Below are 23,769 nucleotides of genomic sequence, written 5' to 3'. Positions count from 1 at the left end.
TGGACACATGATCTTGGAAAGGCTACAGGAGGGAATTTTGTGACCAGACTTGGTTGGAAAAGTCAGTAAGAACAGATTGGTATTGCAATATCTTAACCAAATACAAAGCTCCTCACAGCTCATCGACACTTTTGGAAAAGACTCAGCTTGAGGAGCGAGTCCGAAAAGAAGCATAATAGCAACAGTAAAAGTAATGTTAATTACACAAGTAGATGTCAGTGAGCCTAAGTCGGATCCCTGTTAACAAGAGTCGCACAACAGAAGATCTGTCAACCAATCATAAATGTTAATTTTAGCAGCCTTTTAAAACAATAACAACATGAAATCAAAAACTGCTTAAGCAACACTTGCTGTTCACATTTTGTTGTTTTGTCAAAGATGGGAAAGAGCAAAACTGAACTCAGACATATGGCAGAGAGATAAGTGCTGAAAAAAGCAAGATCATGGTCAACAGTCAGAACCATCTGCCACCAAGCAACATCAGACTGAAGAGGCAATCACTGGAACAAGTGAGGGTCTTCAAATACCTTGGATGTCTTGCGAGTGCAGACGGCAGCTCCACAAAAGAAATAAAAGCTAGAATCGGCATAGCATGGCATTAGCAATGACCAGACTTGCTAGTATCTGGAAAAGCAATGAATCCCAGTGATTGTTAGACTCTACAAGTCTCTGGTACTCTCCATACTACTCTATGGCTGTCAAAGCTGGACAGTCACAGCAGTCACTGAGCGAAGGATACAGTCTTTTGAAAAGAAGTGCTATGGAAGGGTGTTGCAAATATCATGCAGAGAACGCCAGACCAATGAATATGTCAGACATCTAGTGGCCACCCACGCTGGAGAACAAGACCCCGTACTCTCAACAGTCAAAAGGCGCAAGGTAAACCTGGTAAGGCACACCAATAGACACACGTCCCTGGCTAAGGCCATCCTACAGGGGACAGTAGAGGGAAAGAGGCAAAGAGGCAGACAGAGGAAGTCCTGAATGGACAACATCAAGGAATGGACTGACTGCAATTTCCAGACCATCCTACGTGAATGTAGAGAGACCTGGAGATCCCAGACTGCCATGGGATGAGCAAGAGGAAGATCCTTGGGTAACTATGGCAGCATGTACACATCTCAATACTTGTTCCGATTATACATTATACAATAAATTACAACACAAAATAAGTGGACATGGGTTTGTGTCCACTTTTTTTGGCAGTTCAGTTCTTAACTATAAAGTTGCTCCAACAGAAAACTGCTATTCAACTGTCCGCCTGTAAAATACTACAAAGCCCCTTCTTGCCTCCTGTTCCAACACTGCAGAAAACACATTAACATATAAAGATGCAGCCAAGAGCTGCATGACTCATCGTCAGTCACTGCAATTTCCTACAAAAGGTCTAAAAAAGTGGCTGCCAAAGAAGCAGAACTTTGGATTTGCTTACAAATATCTGTCTTTTTGACGATTCCAGTCTTTTGAAATGTGTATTTTTGAGGAAGACTTAAAAACTGTGAAGCCTAAGCTTTTATTTTGTTTTGTATTTCTGTGAGCAACAGTACAGAGGGAATAGATAAAAAAAATAAAAATAAAAATGGCAATGTGACAGCGGGCTTGACAATTTCACCGGGGATTCTGTGACAGATGAGTCTAATCGCATAGTGTAAGGGGCTCCGCGCTCAATGTCAAAAAGTTTACACCACATTCATTTATTTCTCACGCACCCAACCAGCCTCAGAGCACAGAGACGTCACATCACTGTACAACTGGACTTAGTCACAGCGAAGTCTTAACATGATTTCCCTTTCTGTCGCGCCTCAGGACAACGTGGTTCGAAAAGACAATCCAAAGATCGCAATCATGTGGCGCTTTTCTTCCAACTCTGAGAGCAGGTTAATTACAGTCAGACGAAAGGTGATCACATCGCCTTCCCCGAGGTGAGCTCATCAAACGAGCAGCCTACAGGCCCTGTCAGGAGTCATCAGCATCTCCTCCACTCAGCCACTCAGCTGTGATGACTTTGTCTAGACGTAAACGTTCTTCTCTCTGAGAGAGTAGGAGCTGACTGTGAGATACTGAGCCCAGGAATATCATATCGGATTGACCATCTCCTGGTCTCCAGCTGAGGTGTTCTGCCTGACTGTGACGACTGTCTTAATGTGACTAAACTGTCACAATGACAGAGCCTGTGATAGAGCGGGGAGTGAAAAGCTGGATGCGGGAAAATGAAAGATTACTTCCCGTTACCTCTGTTGGCGTACTTCAAGCTGTACTGATTTTAAGTCACACCAAAAGGTTAACTATTTGAACTATTTGGTCATTTAAACAGCTTAAAAAAAAAAACAACACTGAAACAATTACACAAGTAATCAAGACAAATACTGCTCACATCACTGTGTCAAATATGAGGATGGGCCTCCATTTATTTTTGGCATTTGCTAGATTAAATGATTTAAGAGCTAATTAACAAACAATGTACTCATTACATGATGATGACACTTGCAGTAGTAATAAAATGCGGCCCCCTGGAAGCATCAAAAACAACATCATCAGTTTCAGTTGATCATCCACACATCAGGCAGCGTCGAGAAACATTAACATTTGTAGATTTGTAGTCGTGTTTCTGGGCCCCTGGCAAATTAAAGTCTAATGTTTCCGATCCTTTAAGGACTAGTCCCAGTCTCTATGAAGCCGCGAGGGAAATATGTTCAGCTGCTAAACACTCGACTATGTTGCATTGCTAGTCGCTAACTGTGGGCTATAAACACTGAGCTTGAAGTCTTTGGTTTCTCTGTTATTTTGCATGATGGTTCTCTAAAGGTTCATCAACACAATCAGGCCCTTTCAGATTAGACATGGCTCCATATGATTCTGAAGTGAATTATAGTCAAACTTTGATGAAAATACATATAGTTTGGAACATTGTTGTAAGTGAGTAGAAGAAGAAGAGTTGGCAAACGCAATGGACAGGGCGTTTCTCCTGGACAATTCAAGTTGTGCATCCAAATGCCCGGAGGTAACTTCTACAGACTTGGGACAGTCAGGTATCGATTTCGATTTCATTGTTGTTCATTCTCCCATCTCTACTTCAAATTAGCCTAACTTATCAAGACCAAACCACCAAATACTTGATTTAGATGAATCTCCCTAACATCTCAAAGACAAGACGAAACAAAGTTGGCTTGGCAAACAGAAAAGAATGGAGAGACAAGTTGGACAACTTATAATTATTCTTTAATGTCAGCTACAAGGACTGTAAAAGCTCATACGTTTTTGGCAAAACATTTATAATGCACAATGAAGCATGTCAATGCAAACACACTTTTTGTCCACCCTACACTGCCATTGTTTTTTCATGTCACTGCAAAAAAAAATACAGATGCTCTGGCTCACACCAAATTTGATCACTATTCACGCTGTAACTGTGTCACTTGTAAATTGCTTTTCCACACAAAACGACTTCCTGAAATCATTATGGAGGAAGGGAGTCATGGTCAACAGCATATGTAGACCACATATTGCTATTCCTCTTCCTGCTCATCTGCTGACTGCACAACATCACACAGACACAGAAGCAGAGATGTCCCATGGCTAAATCTCTTGCCAACAGAGCATATTTGTTGCTATAAATACTCAGTTTTCAATCTTCCCTTGAGGCTTCCTTAAAACTCCTTCCTGGGAAATCACTTCATTTTTTTTTCAGACTGCAAAGAATTTTATTTATTACTTTACTCACTAAGGTTATGTCTGGAGGAAGAGTGTGAAAATCATGCTCAGACAAAAGGTCGCAATGTTACATTTAATCACCCTGTTCACATTAATGGAGTCAGCTTCCTCGCTCCATCATGCACACATTCACATATAACTGTGTGTTCACGTAAAATAACTCTGTCGTCGTTCCTCTCCTATCTCTGCCCCCAGAGCTAAGCATCAGACAGGAGCCTGACTGAGAGCAAAAGAGTGAAAGAGACGGGAAGGATGTGGAACCAAAAGAGACAGAAAAGACACGAGAAAGGGCACGCGGAGGATAAAAAATAGATAAAGCGAAGCTGAAATAATGCTCAAGTAGGCGGTTCATTTGGGGTAGAAGAGCTTTTGCTACCCCTTCTGGGACGCACTGCTTGTCTTTATAACCAGTTTCTCTTCTTACTGGCAGTCATAGTCCGTGGCACCTCCACAAATCAGACACATGCACATATGGAAAGCTATTCCTAGGCTTTAGTGTATGGTTAAAGATACACACTGGTATGTTTTGAATATGCTAATAACTTATACTGTCTTCATGCATGTTCAACCACCTTAATTTTGAATAGCACAGTGCAAGAAAAGCCAGCTACTAGAGCTACTAATTGGATTTAGTGAACAATGTAAGTAAAGAAAATACTACAAATGCTTAGTTAAAAAGTGCCCATAGACCTCTTGTTGACAAATATTACTCCCAACAACCAAATTCACACGTAAACATGGTGGTGGGAAAAAATATCATCATGGCAATATATTGCGATACTTTTGCCTCTGATACAATATCGATTTTGAATGTCTTAATATCCTTTTAAAAAGAAAAAGTCATGTTTTGGGCCAATTTTGAACAACTTCCGCCCCTCCGCTCCACAAGGTGTCACTGTAGCGCCACCTCGATGCTCGACATTCCCTGCAGTGCTGAGCGAGGCAAAAAGTCGAAAAAGTGGCAAGAAGAAGCGAGCATGGCGGCAGCGGCAAAACTTGAAAGTGCAAATCAAAATTTAAAGCTGACGTTTGGAGGCAGGAAATAATAAGAGTACGCAGTTTGCAAACTGTGCTTTGCTCCAGTTAGATATTTAGGGAACACAACCAACTAGAAAACTACGCTGGATAACACAGTACACAGTACATACAATACATATGCATATGCATTTTATTTTCAAATCTCTTCAGTGGAGAGTTCAAACAGTGGCACACATTTTTGTTAATGCAGACTATTGTGAGCTATAATTTGACATTTAAGTGGCAAGAAACTTGATCCACTTTCTGTTCAGGTGCAATAAACTGGAAATAGATCATTTGAATTAATGCTGATTTGTTTTTGTTTTTTTGACTTAGTTTGTCCACTGAATTTTCTGATGTACACATATACAACTTGTATTTTAACCTGTAAAATTTCTCAGTGAACTATGTAGAATATTGCTCTAATGTATCGTATCGTGACTGAAGTATCGTATCGTATCGTATCGTGTCGTATCGTATCGTATCGTGACGTCCTTGCCAATATCCATCCCTGTGTAAATACACAAATGAAGACGGAAAACGAACAAAAGAAAAACAGCTAGAGGTGATCCAGAGTAGAGTAGACAAGCAGAAAGAGTTTAGGTTAAAAGAAGACCAGGAGTGTCCTTTTTAGAAAAAACAATCTGAACTTCTTATTAAGTAATAAATCCCTATGAAAGACACTAAAACTTGATAATGAGCAAAATTCAAAGCAGATTTCTCATCCGATTGTCAGCGAGGGCGGATACGGGGCGGATATAACCTCGCTACAGAGCAGTTTGGACAAGATTTCTCCTTCACTTATCGGGAGGGATGGATGTGGGGATAAATTGTTCCAAAACCTCTGATCCCGGCTTAAGAGAAGAACTAAAGTTGGAGAACACAAGTCATAGCTTATTAGCAAATTCACGTCTTAATTCACATCCGAGGAGCTTAGCTGGCAGGGGGGTTGTTTGTGATCCAGAGTAGAGGACAGAACAATGTCAAAGAAAGAAAGAAACAAGGGGGACGGGTTTAGAAAATTGACAGTAAAAGAAGATGAGGAGCGTCCTTTAACAAAAAACTTCTGAAGTCAAAAAGGAAACAACATGTTCCCGCAGGGTGAAGCTTCACATTTTGTGAGGAAGATGCAACAAAGTAATGGAGGAAAAAAAAAAGGAAAAGGATTTTTCTTATTTCTTTTGCTGTTTGTAACCAGCTCAAGCAGATGAAAAAGTCTTCAAGCATTCTGTTTTCCCACATTTCTGCTTATTTATTGATGATTTTTTTTTTCAGCTGTTGGCCTAATTTTCAACCTTGCGAAGTGGTATTTGTCTGTAGCTCATTTCAGCTCATCGCTTTGACATTTTATCATCAGTGTTACATCACTTACAGCTCATTTCTCAAACAGAACACAGCCACAAAAATTCGTCAAACTCCTAGAAAAAAAGACAGCATGTCAGATTAATGTGGTCATTGATTGGTTAAGTTTGTAAGGTGTGGGTTTACTTACATAATATTGATGGTTTATAAGACAACTCTATTGTCTATAGGGCAAGTATAAACAACATCTCACAGTACCATGCTTCTCCTGAATCAATTTCTACATGCATTCAAAATTAAGAGTATTGATTGAGCATATGTGGTTAATTCAGGCAGCAGGAGTCAAGTGCCTCAGGTAAATATGAATATATATGGACCACGCATTCCTTTCCCAGACGCTTTCCCAGACACACTCCATGTGTGGAAACATTAGTGACGCTGCCTTGTAACATCTCCACATTTCAGTCTACAGACCAAACAGGCAAGGCTTTTGATGTACAGGCGTCCCTTCTGGCAGAGCTGGAGATTAATAATTGGTCCCCTTCTGAGATTTCTCAATATTCCTACACTATTATGCATTTAAAAAAAAAAAAAAAAAAAAAGGAGGTAGAGCAGCAGCGAAGTGGCACTAATTTCACTTTGGCTACGCGCCAAGTTAAGACATGTAGAAATCTCTTATTATTCCGTTCACCATACACGTAGGGGTTAAGGGTCAAGCTATGAAGATTGTTACCACATCACGAAATATAACTTTGATATTTGTTTGAGGGAAAAAGTCAACCTCGTTCTTAAGCATCAAGATTAGCTCCTATCTAGGTGTGGCTGGTTGTTTGTTGTTAGCATAGGCAACGCCCCGTAAACAGGTAGAAATACTCTGACATATGCATAAGACTCCTGGAAATTTCATCAAAAAAGGCTGTTAAATGGACCAATTGTATTTATTTAGCCTTCAAATCAAACGGGGTCATCTACATTTGATTAGTTTGTGATATATTTTATGTTTCCTTGTGTTCCTGACCTTGGTACGAGCCGTTGTAGCACCTCTCCACACCCCCACTGGCAATTGGCAGCGGCAGTGAAAATGTCTTTGGGTGGTGCAGGGACTTGACTGCCTTAATCCGCCACAATTGGCAAGGTGTGTACAAAGGGCATGGCTGAAGAGGCCATCAGGGCCTCTCTTTTGCTGCTTGAAGCACTCCAGCTCCCGTTGTGTCGCCCGTTTGTCTGCATTTGCTGTCGTAAACACTTAATTGTCTTAACTCTTACGTCCCCACAAGCCAGGTCATAACGCTGTGCTCAGACTATTTCCAGGTATTCTTCTCCCCTACTCTCAAACACACGCAAGCAGGAGTGTGTACAACAAATGAAAATCAGAGTGCAACGCAGACTACAAGATATTATTTAGATTCCGGCAATAAGTCATGACACATTGGGTGCACCATCTGATGTGATCTCAAAGGGAAGCGGATCTAAAGACAGAAAACGAGATGCAGCAACTTGTTGTAACTGTATACATTCTGTAAAAACAAAGCAGAAGGCTGAGTGGGTGTAGATGAGAAAATGTTTGGGGAGAAGCTGTCTACGTGGGGTCTCTATTCTCCGGCGAGAACTGGAAAACCAGATATTTTCACTTTCGCTTTTGACACGTTAACCGAAATCTCCCGGCTAACCTTGAGGGCAAGAATGATTACCCATGCTTGACAACACCGTCAGCTGCTCCGTGTCCCTGCTGACTTGTTTTCACCTTTTCCACTCTTTCACCCATTGGCTACTGTAAAAGAACCGATGCAATCACTGAGATTTTAAATCTCATTCTTCTCTCACAACCAGAGACAAATCTCAGTGCAGAGAAAGGTCCAGACCAATTTCTTGTCGGATTTCTCGGGAGGGATAAATTGGAAATAAATCGGCCCAAAACTCATGTAGCGTGAGCAAATGTCAGAGAGGAACAAATATGAGAAAACACAGTCAGCTCAGTATTCTTTTTTTTAACACATTGAATTCTTGGACTAAGAACGAATAATGGCTACTAACAAAAACTGGAAGAAATTGGCTTGTAAATCGCTGCCTACACGAGGCCCTTCGTTATTCATCGGCGGCACAATTCATTTTGATTTGTACTGTCGGGCAAGAGAACTGCTTTGATAGATGCAAAATTGAACAGATTGATGCCACAGCGTAATCTGATAATCTGCACTGATGTCTCATTTATTCATTTCAATCAAATTTCATTTGCAGAGCGTCAATAACAATACAAAATGTCTCAAGATGCTTCATGAAACCCGGCCTGAAACCCCCCAGAGCAAGCATGATGGTGACAGTGACAAGGAAAAACTTCCCTTTTAACAGGAAGAAACCTCGAGCAGAACCCAACTCATATGAAGGGACCCATCTTATTGAGGCCGCTTGGGTAGAGGAAGAAAAAGAGAGAGAAGAGAGACAAAGACAAAGCTCTGACATGCCCTCAGCACTACGTTCTTCAGGACTGTTTTGCGTTTGGTCATAATTTTGCCAGAAAAATTGCATTTCAGGAAATGATCAATTCAAAATTGCAGCATTGGCATTATTGTGTATACTTTATGTTCATGTACTAGTGTTATGTATATCAGTAACATGTTGAGTTTGATCAGGCATCTAGTCTGTGTGCAGAAAACACTTGTGTATATAACAGGGCTGCACGATAAATCGTTAAAAAATCGCGATCTCGATTCACAAATACACATGATTTGATTTCGAAACACATCAATTCTTAAGCATTGTGAGCGGCATCACAAAAAAAAGCTCCTCTTTTTTGCCAGATTTTTTCAAGCGCTGCCGCTGACTCCTCCCTCAACCTATGGTAAAGCGTCTTTACAACACGTGATTCCGTCAATGGAGGAAGCCCGCCTGCAGTTGAGTGTGTGGAAACAGTGACGGAGAGAAGCAGAGAGAAGTCAGCCGTAAAGAGAATTAAATAGGTGACGAAGAAACCCCAGGTGGTAGTGGCAAGAGTCACCCACAGACCCGAACCGGACTCATGACCAAAAAAGGTTCAAATTCGGCGGTGTGGGAGTATTTTGGATTTAAGCCACATAGATATATAGATAAAATGAAAAAAAACACTCTTGGGTAGCATGTATTCACACTGTAAAGGAACCACTCTGGTTAGTGACTACAATTAAGCTGAGATACTACCTTATTGCGAAAAAAAATCCATAAAAAACTGCCGTGCATTGTAGAATTTTGACCTCATTCATCCGTTGTGTGTTGGAAGAAGCTGTTGTGGATTTTCAGTTAAAGGATATAACCTCCAATTCTTTAGCAGGGTATCGGGTAAACTCTTCCGGAAGTCCAAAATTACCAATGTGTGGTGAAGCGTTAATATTTTTTTGAAAGTACCTTGGACATTGTGTTGAAACAAATTTGCCAAAAAATTTGCCAGGGGGCCATACGGAAGCATCTTTGCTTTTCTATTCATGCTCACTCATATTCATAGCAGATTACGATTTACAACAATAGTTCGGGGATAGGGATATTTAGCTGCAAATGGTGTTTCTTTATTTGGTCCTATTCACATTTTGAATAACTGGGATGGGTAACTAAGAAATATAATTCTGATGTGCTTAAACCCACACACATTTGAGTCAACAGCAGACTTCTAGATAATTAGTCATCCTTGTATACATGTTTCGCCTTACTAGCGGCTAAACAACAAACCAAGGGCAAAACCCAAAACGTATTCATGAAGCACTGCAATGTATCCCCCTCTGACACCATATCACCTGTATGTATCAGGCTTCTGAGATAAAGGGAGGGCCACTCAGTCTCCAGAGGCAGGCCTTATCTCACACTATAGGGCCAATCCTTCCCAGGAGACATCACAGTGACAGATCTATTGCCAAATCAGGACAGCCCCCACTGCACTAATAACGCTGCTCCCCACATGTAGTGGTAATCAAATACCTGCTAGCAATGGACTGTGGAATGGGTCTGTGTGTGTGCATGTGTGTGTGTGTGTCTGAGGCAGCCGGTACATATATATATAAATATGTGTGATTGCATGTGATCAATAGCCAGTCTCGAGAGTGGTAGTAGGAGAGGGGCTGGGTATCAGACGCCGAGTTCAAAGGTCATCGTTTTCTGCAGTTTCACTGCAATACGCCCGTCTGCTGCTGCTTCCTCAACAACAGAAGACATTTGCTAGCATTTCCCTGTCCATTTGTTTTAGAAAACTACTATTATCATGTTTGCTTTTATGGCTGCTAAGAGAAAATACGGAAACATTTTATTCTAAAAAGACCGAATGTACATAAACAGAAGAAAAGAAGAAAAGGAAAATATTCACTTCTGATCAGGAGGGATAATGAATCTCGTATTTATGTCTTGATTTGCCAGGTAAGTATGAAATCATACACTACGGCTGAATTTCATTTTGACAAATTTCACGGGAGGCTCTACTATTCTGTGAACAGCCCTCTCCTTGTTCTTCATCTGGAGATTCATAATAAGAAATTGTGCCTACTGCAGCCTAATTAGAAACCCCAGACTGTGCTTTCCTGCAAGTCACAGAAACAAAAAAAATGCAATTTTTTTTTATTTCCTGGCCGAAACGCAGCAATACATCGAGTCAAAACTCAATGATAATGAAAAACAGGATGAGGAACAGTCACAGCCATTTCTGTGAGAGGGTGCCGTTATTATATGCCATTGTTAAACTAAACTAGGCCTGCAATCACGCCTCGCTGTAATCAGTCATGCTGATGTTCGTCCTTCGTCCAGGCATGTTGAAAATGAGGAAAGAAGCTCAAACCGGATCATGAAACAAAAACATATCGGACAGGCTCTTTGACATATGAAAAGGCCCACCACAGTAGTGCAACCACTGTCGATGAGCAACTCAACAGAGAACATCCATAGGCCTCCTGACCTCAAAAAAAAGGGATGACTGTGCGAATATTTGGACGATTACAGTGAATTTTGTCTGAATGTTGGTTGGTGGCAACCTGGCAATCACAGTTGTGCCCTCATGTGCCCTCAAGTTTCTGACAAGAACTTCACAAAGCCTTACTAGAGCAGATGCTAATGGCTGATACGGCAACTCAGATTGTCAGTGCATTTGCAAGTCGTAAGCAGTTTGTCCCTACAAAATGTTTTAATGAGTTCCAAAGCAACAGAAGCATACTCAAAAACAAGTAGTTTTTTTTACAGTGGTAAGTTAGCCAAAGCATTAATCAACTGCTCAAATAGTCGATAGCTTAGATCAGGGGTGCCCAGGGCTATTTTTACAATGACCAAGTCAAAGTGATCTACCTACATGTTCATTCATTCATTCTGTAACCGCTTGTCCTCTAGAAGGTCAGGGAGTGGTGAGTGGGGGGGGCGGTGGGCTGGAGCCTTTCCCAGTTGTCATTGGGTGAGAGGCAGTCGCCAGTCCACTGCAGGGCCAACACAGAGAGACAGCCAACGTATTGACACCTACGGCCAATTTAGAATCACCAATTAATTTAATGAGTATGTAAATGAGTATGCAAAATGGCACTGTCCCTTTAAGAGAGACAGTAGTCTTGAGTTGTTGTTGTTGTGCATGGCTGTGGATGTGCGCTGCTGAACTGAGGGCATGTTCCAATAATAAATTTAAAAAAGGAGATGAACGTTGGTCTGTTGTTTGCTCTCGAGCTGCAACAGATAAATTATAGACTAACACCTAAAACATTATTTCAACGGCACACGATCTACCTGCATTACCTTTGACATATTTGGCAACCCTGGCATAGATTAATCCAAAGTTATTTGTTTAACATAACTATACTAAAATGACTATAAATGCGACTGAAGCTGACAAATCGTCGACAAAACAAACCCTTCAAAATCAGACATGAAGCTAATAAAGAGGTGGTGGTCGCCCAAACTCTAATTGGGGACACTTTTCATTATAAGTTGGCATTGTCCATCTTAGAAACCTCACACCATGCAATACATTTCTGCTGCTGGTGTCGCAGGCCAACATCCCTACAGTATGTCATTGATAACGACATGATGTAAAGTCAAAATGATGTCACTGTGACCTCAGCATGTCGTGTTCTCCTGTACAGAAATGACATCGCTTTTCAAGAATAGGCCGACAATAAGGTCTATGGAATAATTTACAGCGGGACCTTTTCACTACAACACACACACACATTTTTAAACATGCATCTGTGCCGTTATTGGGAATGCCACGGTGGGCGTATGCCAAAAGGGTGTCTTGCGCTCAGCACATCCCGCCAAGGTTCACCTGATGTCCAGCCACCTGCCATCTGTCTGCTGAAATACAGTGTCTGCTTTAAGACAGGGGCAAAGCAGGGATATACACCTGTGAAATACAAACAGGCACAGCAAAAAGAAAAAAAAGAAAGAAAAATCACAGCTTTCAGTTGCAAATAGCCGCTAGAAATATGTGCTTCTCTGGGTGGGTGATGTTAATTTTTCGGTGCTCAGCCAAGGGGCGCAAGGAGGATTCTGTAAATAAATAAATAAAAACGGCAGCGTGCACAGTCAAAGTACAGGCAATGTTTGGCCACATATGGGAATCCAACACGCATTAGAATCGACACACTTGCTTCACGGGATACAATGAGAACCATGACTTCTGCATTGTTAATGACACCTGATTTTTTTTTTTTTTTCTTTTCTGTTGCCTTAAATCCAAAGTGCAGCTGATACTAAAACACAATCCACAGGCATTATGACCTTAAGCGATACATAAAAGTAGCTTTATACTGTTCATCCCCAACATCGCGTTACATACTGTGTTATTCCTACATTTGAAGCACTAACAGAGACTGAGGCGCGTGTATCTGTTATGCCCATGCTCAGGCCAAGACTGCACACGCGTGGCACCATTCTCGGCACATGATGATAGAGGAAGCAATCAGCAGAGGATGATGACACACGCTGCACTGAATTCATTTCAAGGTTACCCTACACTCCCGTATCAAGCATGGGGTTCCAGTCATTCAGCAATCTGAAAGGCATCAACCGCACCGTGTGCACGTCTAAGGAAGGGGGGGCTGCTTGAGGAGGATCAGCCAGCCTGAGATGTTGGGGGGCGGGGAGAAATTTTTTTCTTTTCTTTTTTCTTTAAGCTGGTCAGAAAACACATTTGAAACAGAGGCGACGCGTTTGCGTAAATCTTAGTTCGCCGTTACCAACGATGAGGCGCACAGCCTGGAGGATGGTTGCTATCTTCTGTCATTTTTGCGTATATAAGGGAGGTCACTGTTGCTGGTAGAGACAGGTGTCTGTCCGAAATATCGCTTCTCCACAAAGCATTTCTCACACACCTTCTCTTGATACGCAGGAGAAATCTGTTCAAATTCACAAAGCGATTTTCATCCAAATATTGCGTGCGTTTTGAAAAGCAATAAATGCATTTAAAAAAGAGTCCAGCGCAGCGACTTGATCCAGCTCCTAACTTGCCTCAGCAACAGACAATAGCTCCACACTCCCGTTTTATTCCTTCGCCCGCAAACACTTACCGTTGCGTTGAGGTGAAGCGATATTCCAGGGAAGCGGCGACTCCATTAAAGAGGAGTCGGGAGAAGCGGTGCGAAAAGGAAAGCTGCACCCCCCCACTACTACGCGTACTACTACAACTACTCCATCGGCTCGGCTAAAGCCACCGCCGCTTCTCGGTTTGTGATGTGGATCACGCAGCGTGCGAGCCCATGAGGATGGATGCTGCGCCTTGTCGGGAGGGGGCGGAGACAAGACGCGCACTCGCCTCCAATGGAGCGTGTTTAATTCTGTGTAGGGACCTTGTGTTACAAGCGAGCAGGCGGTCTAGCCCGCATATTCCCAGCCAGCCTGCCCTGCAGACCCCCAGCTTTTATAGAAACACTTGTTTTTTCCCTCATCCCAGACCTAATTAATATTAATTAAATTCTGGAGATTCCAACTACTGCCACTATTGCCACAAATGCCTCACAGTTGAAAATATCTAAATATCTAAAAAAGCGTTTTCCGCCTTGTTCTCCTAAATTAATCAGCTAAAACAAAGAGTTCTGGTGTTAATTCAGTGTTTTAAATAGTTAATTATAATTATCAGGAATAAAAAAGCTCATTTTAAAAAGTGACTTCTCTGATTTTCATCAGACTTCTCTCATTTTCATCATTGCGAGTTATATCTTACTTCCCTGCATGATGCCTGTGTTAACATCCCCCAGAATCTATAGACATGCTTCACTATTGCTTACTTCCTTGTAGTTCTTAGGCCCGCCCTCGCAGAAGACTCAACCCTCGAGCAGAGCAGTTTTGAAGCTCAATGTGGTGTCGCTGTCGTCGCCATCTTGGCAACACCCGACTCTGCTTAGCTCTTGGTTAATTAAAAAAGGCAAAGACGTGGACACACTTTCAGTAATTTTATTATTGTGTAGTAAAGTTTAGGGTTGATAATTTTTTATTAATTCACGTTACAGATTACAAAATAAATAAATAAAATGGTGGTGGCTTAAAGTTTCCTCATTTGTAGTAAATTTCCTGTTGGCATGAATGTGGGTAATAGCTGCGGACATGCCTCTTTTAAACCATGCTGGTTATTTGTTTATATCCTTGAAAAACTCCATCGTTTACAGCAGCATGGACATTTTTGCAGATTGATTCACTTTAAGTGCCTGCCTCAAGTGGCCATTCAGTGAACTGCAACTAGTTTTGGCACTTGGTATTAGCTCCATATATCCTCTCCTGAAGATTGCCACTTGGGCAAAGCCTTTAGAACAGGAGACCATGAAAACTGGGTGTTAGAAAGTCGATGCCATTTTACTCAAGGATGACCATGAACCGCAAAAGTGCACAACTAGTCTTCATGAAAGGTAAAATTATGTGAATATTAATTTCACTTTTGATAATAATAGTAACAGCTGGTTGATAATATTACATTTTTGTGTAAGATTTAGTAAAATAGCACCAATAGACCAAATGGCTCATAAAAAGCCAATATGTATAGCTCCATCCGATCTATAAGCCCTTTCAAGACATAAATACGGGATTCTTGATCTCTTTAGGCAGGCTAACCGAATGAGGCAAAATCATATACAAATCTGTTGAATGGCTGTCTACATGCTTTTAGATTAGAACAACGAGCCACCAAAATGACATTTTCAAACAGGGCTTTAATTTGACAGGTTCTTCAAACTGATTTCACGTGTAGTTCACACTCTTTCTGTGCTCCAGAGCGTGAAGGAATTCCGATAATAAGAGGACCTCGTGTTAGGACTAATGACTGGCAGGTAGGAACAGGATGACAAAGAGAAGGCTTTAATATCACAGGGAGATAAAGGACGTGTGCTCACATTTCACTCACGGTTAATGAGAAAGTACTACAATACAAGTACTGTCACGGTTATGTGCTGATGCCCGTGTCTGTTGCCATGGTTACGCATACACAGATATGATCATATACAGAAGGCAGAGTTTGATGGCAAAAAATATCTAACTATTGTTGCAGAGGTGATGTTGCTATGATTCACCTCTACTGTGGAAGTTTGTAATGAAAAAATGCAACCGTCCTTTAATAAATTTCTTCATAAGGAAAGCAATTTTCATTTTCTGCAAAGTTTAATCTTGTTAAAATGAAAACCCCTCATTTTGACAAGAAACTGAGAAAATATTTTATGGTAATCTGCAAAAATGTCTTCTATCTAGACTCATATTTTTTCCGAAATCAGTTGTGGCTGAAAAGCAAATATCCCCTTTGCAAAGTAATTTGAAAGAGAAACCCTGTAAACAAACCGGATTTTCAGGCTCAGTGCATCAGAATATAGCTTGATAGATCAATTTGTAACACCTCAGATGTTTTTTTTTCCTATAATACTGCATAATATACTGTATCATGTCTCAGAGGGAACACTAAAGCCTCACCTCTGCAAGCCTTTTATTTGTAGCGCTGGCACCGTGAATAGTTTGCTGCCGTAACTGGGACAGACACATTTAAGTGAAATCACGGAGTCCATCTCTGCTACAAGAAATTACAGAAGAAACACTGGTGTGCTCAGTGATCTAGATTCAGCCATCACGCTACATTGCACTCCACGCTCAGGCTCCCCCTCTTCCAGTCCTCCGCTTTTTGAGCCCACTCCTTTCACTCCTCCCCTTGTCTCTCATCTGTGCCCTTCAGCCACATCAGCCAAACCGGAAAAAAAAAAAAAAAGGATATTACTTGAAAGACAAGAAATGTGTGGTCAGCACAAGTTATAATTAAGAAAATGGGTTTGAAAATGGAACAGATAAGTTTAATACTAAATTTAGGGTCTCGGAACTAAACGGGGGCGGTGGTAGCCCAGAGGAAGACAATCAGGCAGGAGACAAGACGGTTTGCAGGTATATTCCCAGCTTATTTGAAATAAAAGAAGGAGCAAACTCCTTTCTAATACAGGGTCAGGGAACAACTGGGCAAGACATTTCACATCATTCACTGGATCTCTTTAGTTACTGACAAAAAAAAAGAAGACTGTAGCTCGGCTAGTGCTAAGGTATACACATGTGTTACCTGGGAAGCCATCCTGGTACCGGGTGCTCCGGCTTCCTCCCACCTCCAAAGACATGCTCATTAGGCTAATTGGTGACCCTAAAATGACCCTAGGTATGCATGTGAGTGTGAATGGTTGTTTGTCTCTGTGGAGGCCCTGCGATAGGCTGGCAACCTGTCCAGGGTCCGATGCCAGCAACCCCTGTGACCCTAGTGAGGTTTGGGCAGTATGGAAGATGAGATGAGATGACAACTGTACGGGGGTTGTTTTTTTTTCTAACTTCTTTAAGGGCTTTTTAAATGCTTTGAGTGACAGGCAACAGGTAGCGGAGAGTTGGATGGACGGGTCAAGTAAAGCTCGACCAATTCAACCTGGCGACAATTCAACAAGCTCCACCCACTTCAGGATTCATTTTTGAGCTTCCTGCAGCTTGCTACATGTGGACAAGCCAGAAGACTTAGGAAAATGTTTTGTGAACGGATGAAACCAAAGTAGAGTTATATAGTTTAAATGAAAGGCTTCATGTGTGGAGACAAAACGACAATGCATTCCAACATTAGAACCTCACCCCGTACGTGAAACATGGGATTGCTAATGTCCTTGATTTTGCCTGTTTTGCTGCATCTCGGCCAGGACGGATTGATGGAATTATAAATTATATCAGCACCCTCTAAAACAAAATGTCAGGGTACCTGTCCATGAACTGAAACTTAAGAGAAATTGGGTAATGCAAGAGGACAACAACTGCAAGCACACAAGTCGTTCTATAAAATAATAATTATAGAGATCAAATTAGTGTTTCAGTGTCATGATCAAGTCAAAGTCCTTAGCTTAATCCACTGGAAATGTTGTGGAAGGACCTGAGTCAAGCAGTTCATGTGAGGAAATCTACCAACATCTAAGTGGTTGGGCTGCATTTATTAGTTTTAAGCTACGTGTCAACTTTTTAGTCGCATTTTGATGCTCACATTTATAGCTTATAGGGTTTTCCGAACCCTGTCTTCCTTTTTCTCCAACATGACCTTCATGATCTTCTACTAGTGCTGTCTCTCAACACTGGGATCTTTGTGTTTAGCTGCTCCAAGAGAAGGAGCAGTAGTGAAACATCAATGGCGTAAGAAGCCAAACTCACTCTATTAATGTCTCTGTCTCATCAGGGGACTGGGGTATTTTTGGGAGCTCTGTATTTCTGGTGCAACTTCACCTGCTGCCAGGGTGCATGGAGGAGATAAGGAACGTGTAGAAAGATCAAGACTCCAGCAGCACTTGTAGTGGATGGAACTTTACTTTGGCTCGTGGCCTTCATCAAGGTCATGAAGGAGCTCTGGTTCCCAGTTTTCTCCCACAGGGATGTCTGCTGGGAAAAAGATTCATACGGTTGTTTGTGTTTACTAATGTTTTGATGGCGCTCTCAGCAGAAACTGTTTACTCGCTCCTTGTAACACTTAATGAATGTCTGAATGATAGCCACCATGCCTGCAAGTATAAACCATGAGAACATGATCAAAAGATACATTTGTGAATTTCTGAACATCTTTGAACCAGCTATGATTTTGTTTTGTTCCAGATGGTGCAGTAGCTCAGGTTTTTGTGCTCTAAATTACCAACTGCAGTCCAGACTGAAAAGGCTGGTTGGCAAGAGGTCAGCTGAGAGTTACTCAAACAAACAGGCGAGCGCCAACAGATCAGCAGTGGTGGTATGCAGAAGGTCATTTCAGTGCATCTTGACTCATCACATATTGAAGAGGGAAGGCCTGAGTAGCTACAACACTGAGCCGGTGCCAGTACAAATGCCAGCTTGTTGATATAAAGTTATTTTAACTACTAAGTTAGGTTCTCCACAAATCTTTGTGTAGATTTATTGCTAGTTGTTAGTTAGTTTATTGGTTTCGACATTATTAGGTAAGACGTTGGGAGTTAAAGGACTGGTGTAGAGTTTAAGTGTCACCCAGCCCTCAGATCTTTTGTGGTTTAAAGGTGGTCTGATGCCCTTCCGGTGGGAACTCCAGCAAAAATTTTCAAATCCAGTAATATTTTTTGGGTTGGCTTTATGCAGTGATGGACAGCAGAGTACAGCACTGACTCTGAAGAGGTCCTTTCACGCTTGTCACTTTTTAGTAGCCACGGTAAGGTCACTTAGCTGTTTGACAAAGTTGAGGTAATTGGAATTTTTATGACTGCAATCTGTCCCCTCACCACTAGGTGTTACGATACTCTCTACGCTGGTCCTTTAACGATTTAAGACTTAGACATTCGCCCACGGATAATTGAAACAAAAGCTTACGGTAGCTGAATTACCGTAACTCACTGATGGACATAATTCAAAGTGCGGCTGAACACTGGGAAGCTGCACTTTCTGGGGAAAAAACGCTGCCATTGCAGTAATAATGACACACCACTACCGTTGGCTCCAGGTTGAGTAATGATGCAAGACCGGGGAGATCTAAGAAGAGGGAGTTGTTTAGAGGAATTTGTCAGTAAAAAGTTATAACCTTAAGATGTCACAGCTTCCCAGTGTTCAGCCACACTTTGAATTTTCTCAATAGCGCAAACCATTGTGAGTTAAGGTAATTCAAGAAACGCGTGCTTTAACACATCGCCAGCGATCTGTTCGGTTTTAAAGCGTTAACTGAAAAACTGGTTAGTCCTTGTCTGATCAGATTTAGAAGTGTGTCATTTTATACAGCTGCCTCTGGAGCAAACCGGCAGTGCTCATCAACCCTTAAGTTTTTTTTTAAATATCTATATGTCCATTGTTCCTTGTGACATGTGCAAATAAAGAAGAGTATAAGATTCGACTAAGCAGAACTTTTGATTTGATTAGCGGGCTGTGTAGTAGAACCCATATGCATACTTCCCTCCGGGAAACACAGACACACACACACACACACACACACACACACACACACACACACACACACACACACGTATCAAGAGGAATATCAGCTTTCACTGCCTCACAAAGTGAATATGCCTGTCATCTCATATACTGTATGCCTTCTGTTCTTCTCTCCATCTGCCAAAGAAGCTTTACATAGACGCAGCGATATAGTGTTACGTCAGTGCAACAAAGCATGTTGGTAAAAGGGTTAATTGCCATGTTTTATTAATAACCATCTCTACTGATGCATAATTATACACAGAAACCAAGTGAGAGTCTCAATATTTAGACTGTCAGTTGGGATGGGGCTTACAGAAGGGAAGACTATTCTTTTAAAAAAGTAAGTTGAGCAGGAAAAGTTGAGGGAAAAAACTAAATATGTAGTACATAGTAGAAAAGAGTGAAACTTTAAAGAAGAAATTAGGATGTGTGCTTGTTACACAAAAATAGATTATATGTAATTATATAATAACTGATTAAAATTCACCCTTAACACACCAAACCACTTTTAAAATGGTTACTATATTAATATATATCCAAATAATAGGGTTAAATAAATGTGGCAACAGAGATAACTAGTGCAAAGGTATTCATGCTTCAAGTACTTAATGTACCTTCCTGTTGTGTGTCTGTGGTCTATGTCCAGGTTGTAACAATTAGATTGTAGTTAGTCTTATTTTCCCATGAATAAAACATTTATATTGCTTCACTTATTTTATGACAGAAATCCTAATGTAATGTAACAAATCAGTGTAATTGGTCTTTGCCTTTCATCCTGTTGCCACATCGTTTTTATTAATGTCATATGCAAAACATATTGTTTAAATGTCCAGAGTTTTTTTATTCTGTATTTTCAACGTTTCCCCTTTTAACAACATTTTGTGAGACTAGGGATAATCACACTCCAGATCTCCCTCTCCAGCAGATTGCCAACTGCTATGACTCCTCTCTCACTCAGTTAAGTGTCTCAGTGGGTTTCAAGAGAGTCTTTGTCACTCTGTTCTCTTCCCTGAACACCATACTGTCTGACTAAGAGGCCGAATTTGTGCGACTATACATATTGATGGAGCTTCAGAGTCGCGCTGAGACTGCTGGGTTACCGTGTCTGTGTTTTGTGTGCGCTTCCACGGCCCCATTATTCAAGGAGTTTATTGATCGGAGGGTGTTTAGTTTCTCAGCGGCTCCTAAGCGGTGGGCTCGTTACCATGGCAACCTAACAGGCTGGCCGTGAAGCGCCGGCCTTGGCTGCGATCAATGTTGGAGAGACACAGCTTTTCACACATACGTGCACGCTCACACACGTGCACGCGGCCTAAAGACCAGACAATGAAGACATTTCAGATGAGCTGTCGGTTTCCAGAGCTGCCCTGTGATGTATATTTTAGAAAACAGAGTATCAATTTACAGAGGCCTACTCCATTTCATTAAACTGTGTAGTCTATGAACAAGCGCTGAAGAAAATTGATCCCTTGAAATCCACTTATGTACTATTATGCGATGAAATATCACTTAACGTTAGTTCCTGGCTGTCTATTTTCCATTTGCTTCTTACCTGATAAAACAGTTGCAGGCAAATAATGGTGCTGTTTCGAATCGATGAGCACTTGACTAAAACAGCAAAGACTACAGCAGAAGAAGACACCTTTTGTATTTGTATGTTCATTTACAGCATGCATTCAAAAATGAATACCTTCATTAAGGGACCATTAAAGGTCAAAACTGCCACACAAATCCATGCCTTCCTTTTCCTGTGACATTCACGTGGTCATTTATTGATATTTAAAGGCAGGGTATGCAAAATCTGCCCGCCTCCTCATTTTTGTGGTGGAGCAATTTGTGGTGGAACAGTTATTCAGTTATACACCAGTCATAGGTAAAGTACTTTACCTTTCTATTGTGAACAAATTGAATTTATGAACAAACAAATGTTACTTCAGCATAGTTATTAACTAGCAATTGGGCGCACAACGTATGTAGAGTAGAGTAACCAAAAGGAACACCCAAAACAGCGACGAATGATTGGTGGAAAACTTCCGTCAAAGGATGAGTGTTCTCTCATAACACTTGGATTACAATATGTGGACAGGATATCATTGAATTTGGACAAAATTATATCAAAAAATGCAGTAGCTACAGCAGACCCTGTGCAGACCAGACAGCCATAATCGACCTGCACAGAAATGTAACTGTGGCGCTGCAGACTGCAAGACCTACGATTGTTCCACTTGGTAGTAGTGTGTTTCAGCTTTAGTATTTTCTGTTGCTTCTCCATCTCTGCAATTTTCGATTTGACTGTTTCGCAAATGTCGGAGAGCATTTGAGTGAACCATCTTCAGCAGAATTTCGCAAAAGTTTCGTGGTCGCCATTGTTGAAAGTGAAGCAGGAAGCAGAAGCAAAAAGAAATCCCGCTTCCACGAAACACGCAGCGGCAATTAGCAAGATGAGTCTGGACACCGTGCGAACATGGTGTTAAATATCAACCAATAAATTTAAATTTCAAATACAATTCCAAACAAACACAATTTTGACAATCGGTGCTCTTGCAGAAATGTACGAAATGTAAAATGGATCAGTGAACTGGTAAAGGGAATTATCATTTTGAAAACTGCTACCTGTAAAATGTACTGCAAGTTCAAGGCTGTATCCCAAATGTCTACATCTGGTGAGTCACACTAATGTAAGTCAGATTCTCACTCTTCTTTTAGCTCTGTTTTGGTCTCAACCTGCTCCTGAAGAGGATGCTTGGTTCTTTGCCTCAGTGTTCGCCTATGTTCACCAGCTGAGCTGAGTTACTACACGCAACTCATTTCTTCCTTTTTTCAAACTAGGTCACTGTTAAATATATTGGTTGAAAAAAACTGAATTTTGATGTGATGTATTAATTATATTAATTAACTAATATTTTAGCAATTAGGAATAACTACTCCTTTGAAAGGAAAGTTTGCACACAGGCCCTTATGAACAGATAATTTAAAAAAAAAATAAATAAAAAATTAAAACTCAGATGAAATATGTCCACGCATGGCCTGTATTGTGTGGGACTCATGCTGATCTGCTGCTATAAATAACTTGGCTCGGGAGGTTGTCGTGGCAACCAACAAACTGATGCCAGGCTGGGAATGCTTGGCTCCTTGAAGAGAGAAACACATTCAATGAGGGGAAGAGCAGTGAAAATGGAAAGCTGTGGAGGAAACGGGAGAGACACGGCAGGGAAGGAAGGCTGGAAAGGATAAACAGTCCCCTGTGATGGAAAAGGGCAACACACAGCGGAGGAGAGAAGATTCAGAAGAAAAAATGCGAAGGAAGATGGTGAGTCGGAGATAGGATGTACAGTAGATATAGATATCTGTAATGTGTAATATGAAATGAATAGTCATATCAGAATGCAAGGCAATGGCCAACTCATGGAACATGAAATCTTGGGCCGGATATCCGTTATCTGTGATCTAGATATATCCACTGGCTACACTGGTATCCTCAAAACATTGGCTGTTGCCTTGGAAGTTAAGTGATCAGATGAGCCGATGGGTTTCCAGGCTTTCAAAGTCAAAAGACTACAAACTATATCAGCCACACACCATACAGACTGTACTGAAGTAGGCCTGTTTTTACCAGTAGCAAGAATACTTCCCTGCCAAGTGCTAGACAAGACCAATACCACTCTAATGTCTGTTCAGTGAAAATTAAACTGGTTCTATAAAATGGGTACCTCAGATTAACAATGTTCTCATTGGTTTAATCTGTACATAAACTGTATGTCTGGTTTTAATCAGGGGGTTATATCTCCACTGCCAAGCCATCCGCAGAGAAGCATCTCAATACTAGAGAAGTTATCAAACACATTTCATTTAAAGCAGGGTTGTCAAACATGGGGCCAAAACCTGCAGAAAGCATGAAATTTTAATTTTTCAATAAAAATAATTACTCTTCCAAATTTGTCCACTAGGGATTACACTGTGTTAGTAAGAGTTACAACACTAAAACTAAACAGCTGACAGTAGCAATGCACCAAATTCACACTTATTTTTCAGTTTCATATTTCCAGTTGTTCGTAAAAAGTTTCGTAAAATGATAATTGATTAAATGTGAACGTTTTCAAAATGCTTTTTTCTTTGCACTAAAACAAGAGAAACGTATGGAGTTGTCGTTATTTAAAGGCTATTATGGTACAGGTCCGGCCCCCTTGAGACCAAATTGAGTTGTATGTGGTCCCAGAACTAAAATGAGATTGACGCCCCTGATTTAAAGGTTCGCGTGGGCGACTGTGGCTTAGCGGGTTATCCACAAACCACGTTACATGGACCACAAGTGTCCATCGGCAAAGCAATTAACTTCAAGCTTCTCCCAGTGCTTGTCATTTTGACTGTAAAGCA

General features: G+C 41.2%; 1 protein-coding gene across 2 annotated transcripts in view; it reads right to left on the bottom strand.

Moving 5' to 3' along the window:
- Positions 1-13,763, bottom strand: part of plppr1 (phospholipid phosphatase related 1) — a 48,655-nt gene extending 34,892 nt beyond the window's left edge. The window contains exon 1 of one of the 2 annotated variants that reach the window (XM_047570409.1): positions 13,527-13,763. The gene's annotated coding sequence lies outside the window, so the exon portion shown is untranslated. The remainder of the gene's footprint in view (positions 1-13,526) is intronic. The other variant, XM_047570408.1, reaches the window with a different exon arrangement.
- Between the last annotated feature and the right edge of the window lie 10,006 nt (positions 13,764-23,769).

The sequence above is a fragment of the Mugil cephalus genome, chromosome 19 (assembly GCF_022458985.1).
Source record: "Mugil cephalus isolate CIBA_MC_2020 chromosome 19, CIBA_Mcephalus_1.1, whole genome shotgun sequence".
NCBI lineage: Eukaryota > Metazoa > Chordata > Actinopteri > Mugiliformes > Mugilidae > Mugil > Mugil cephalus.
The sequence above is the reverse complement of the archived record's forward strand: the minus strand, read 5'-3'. Positions and strand labels throughout refer to the sequence as shown.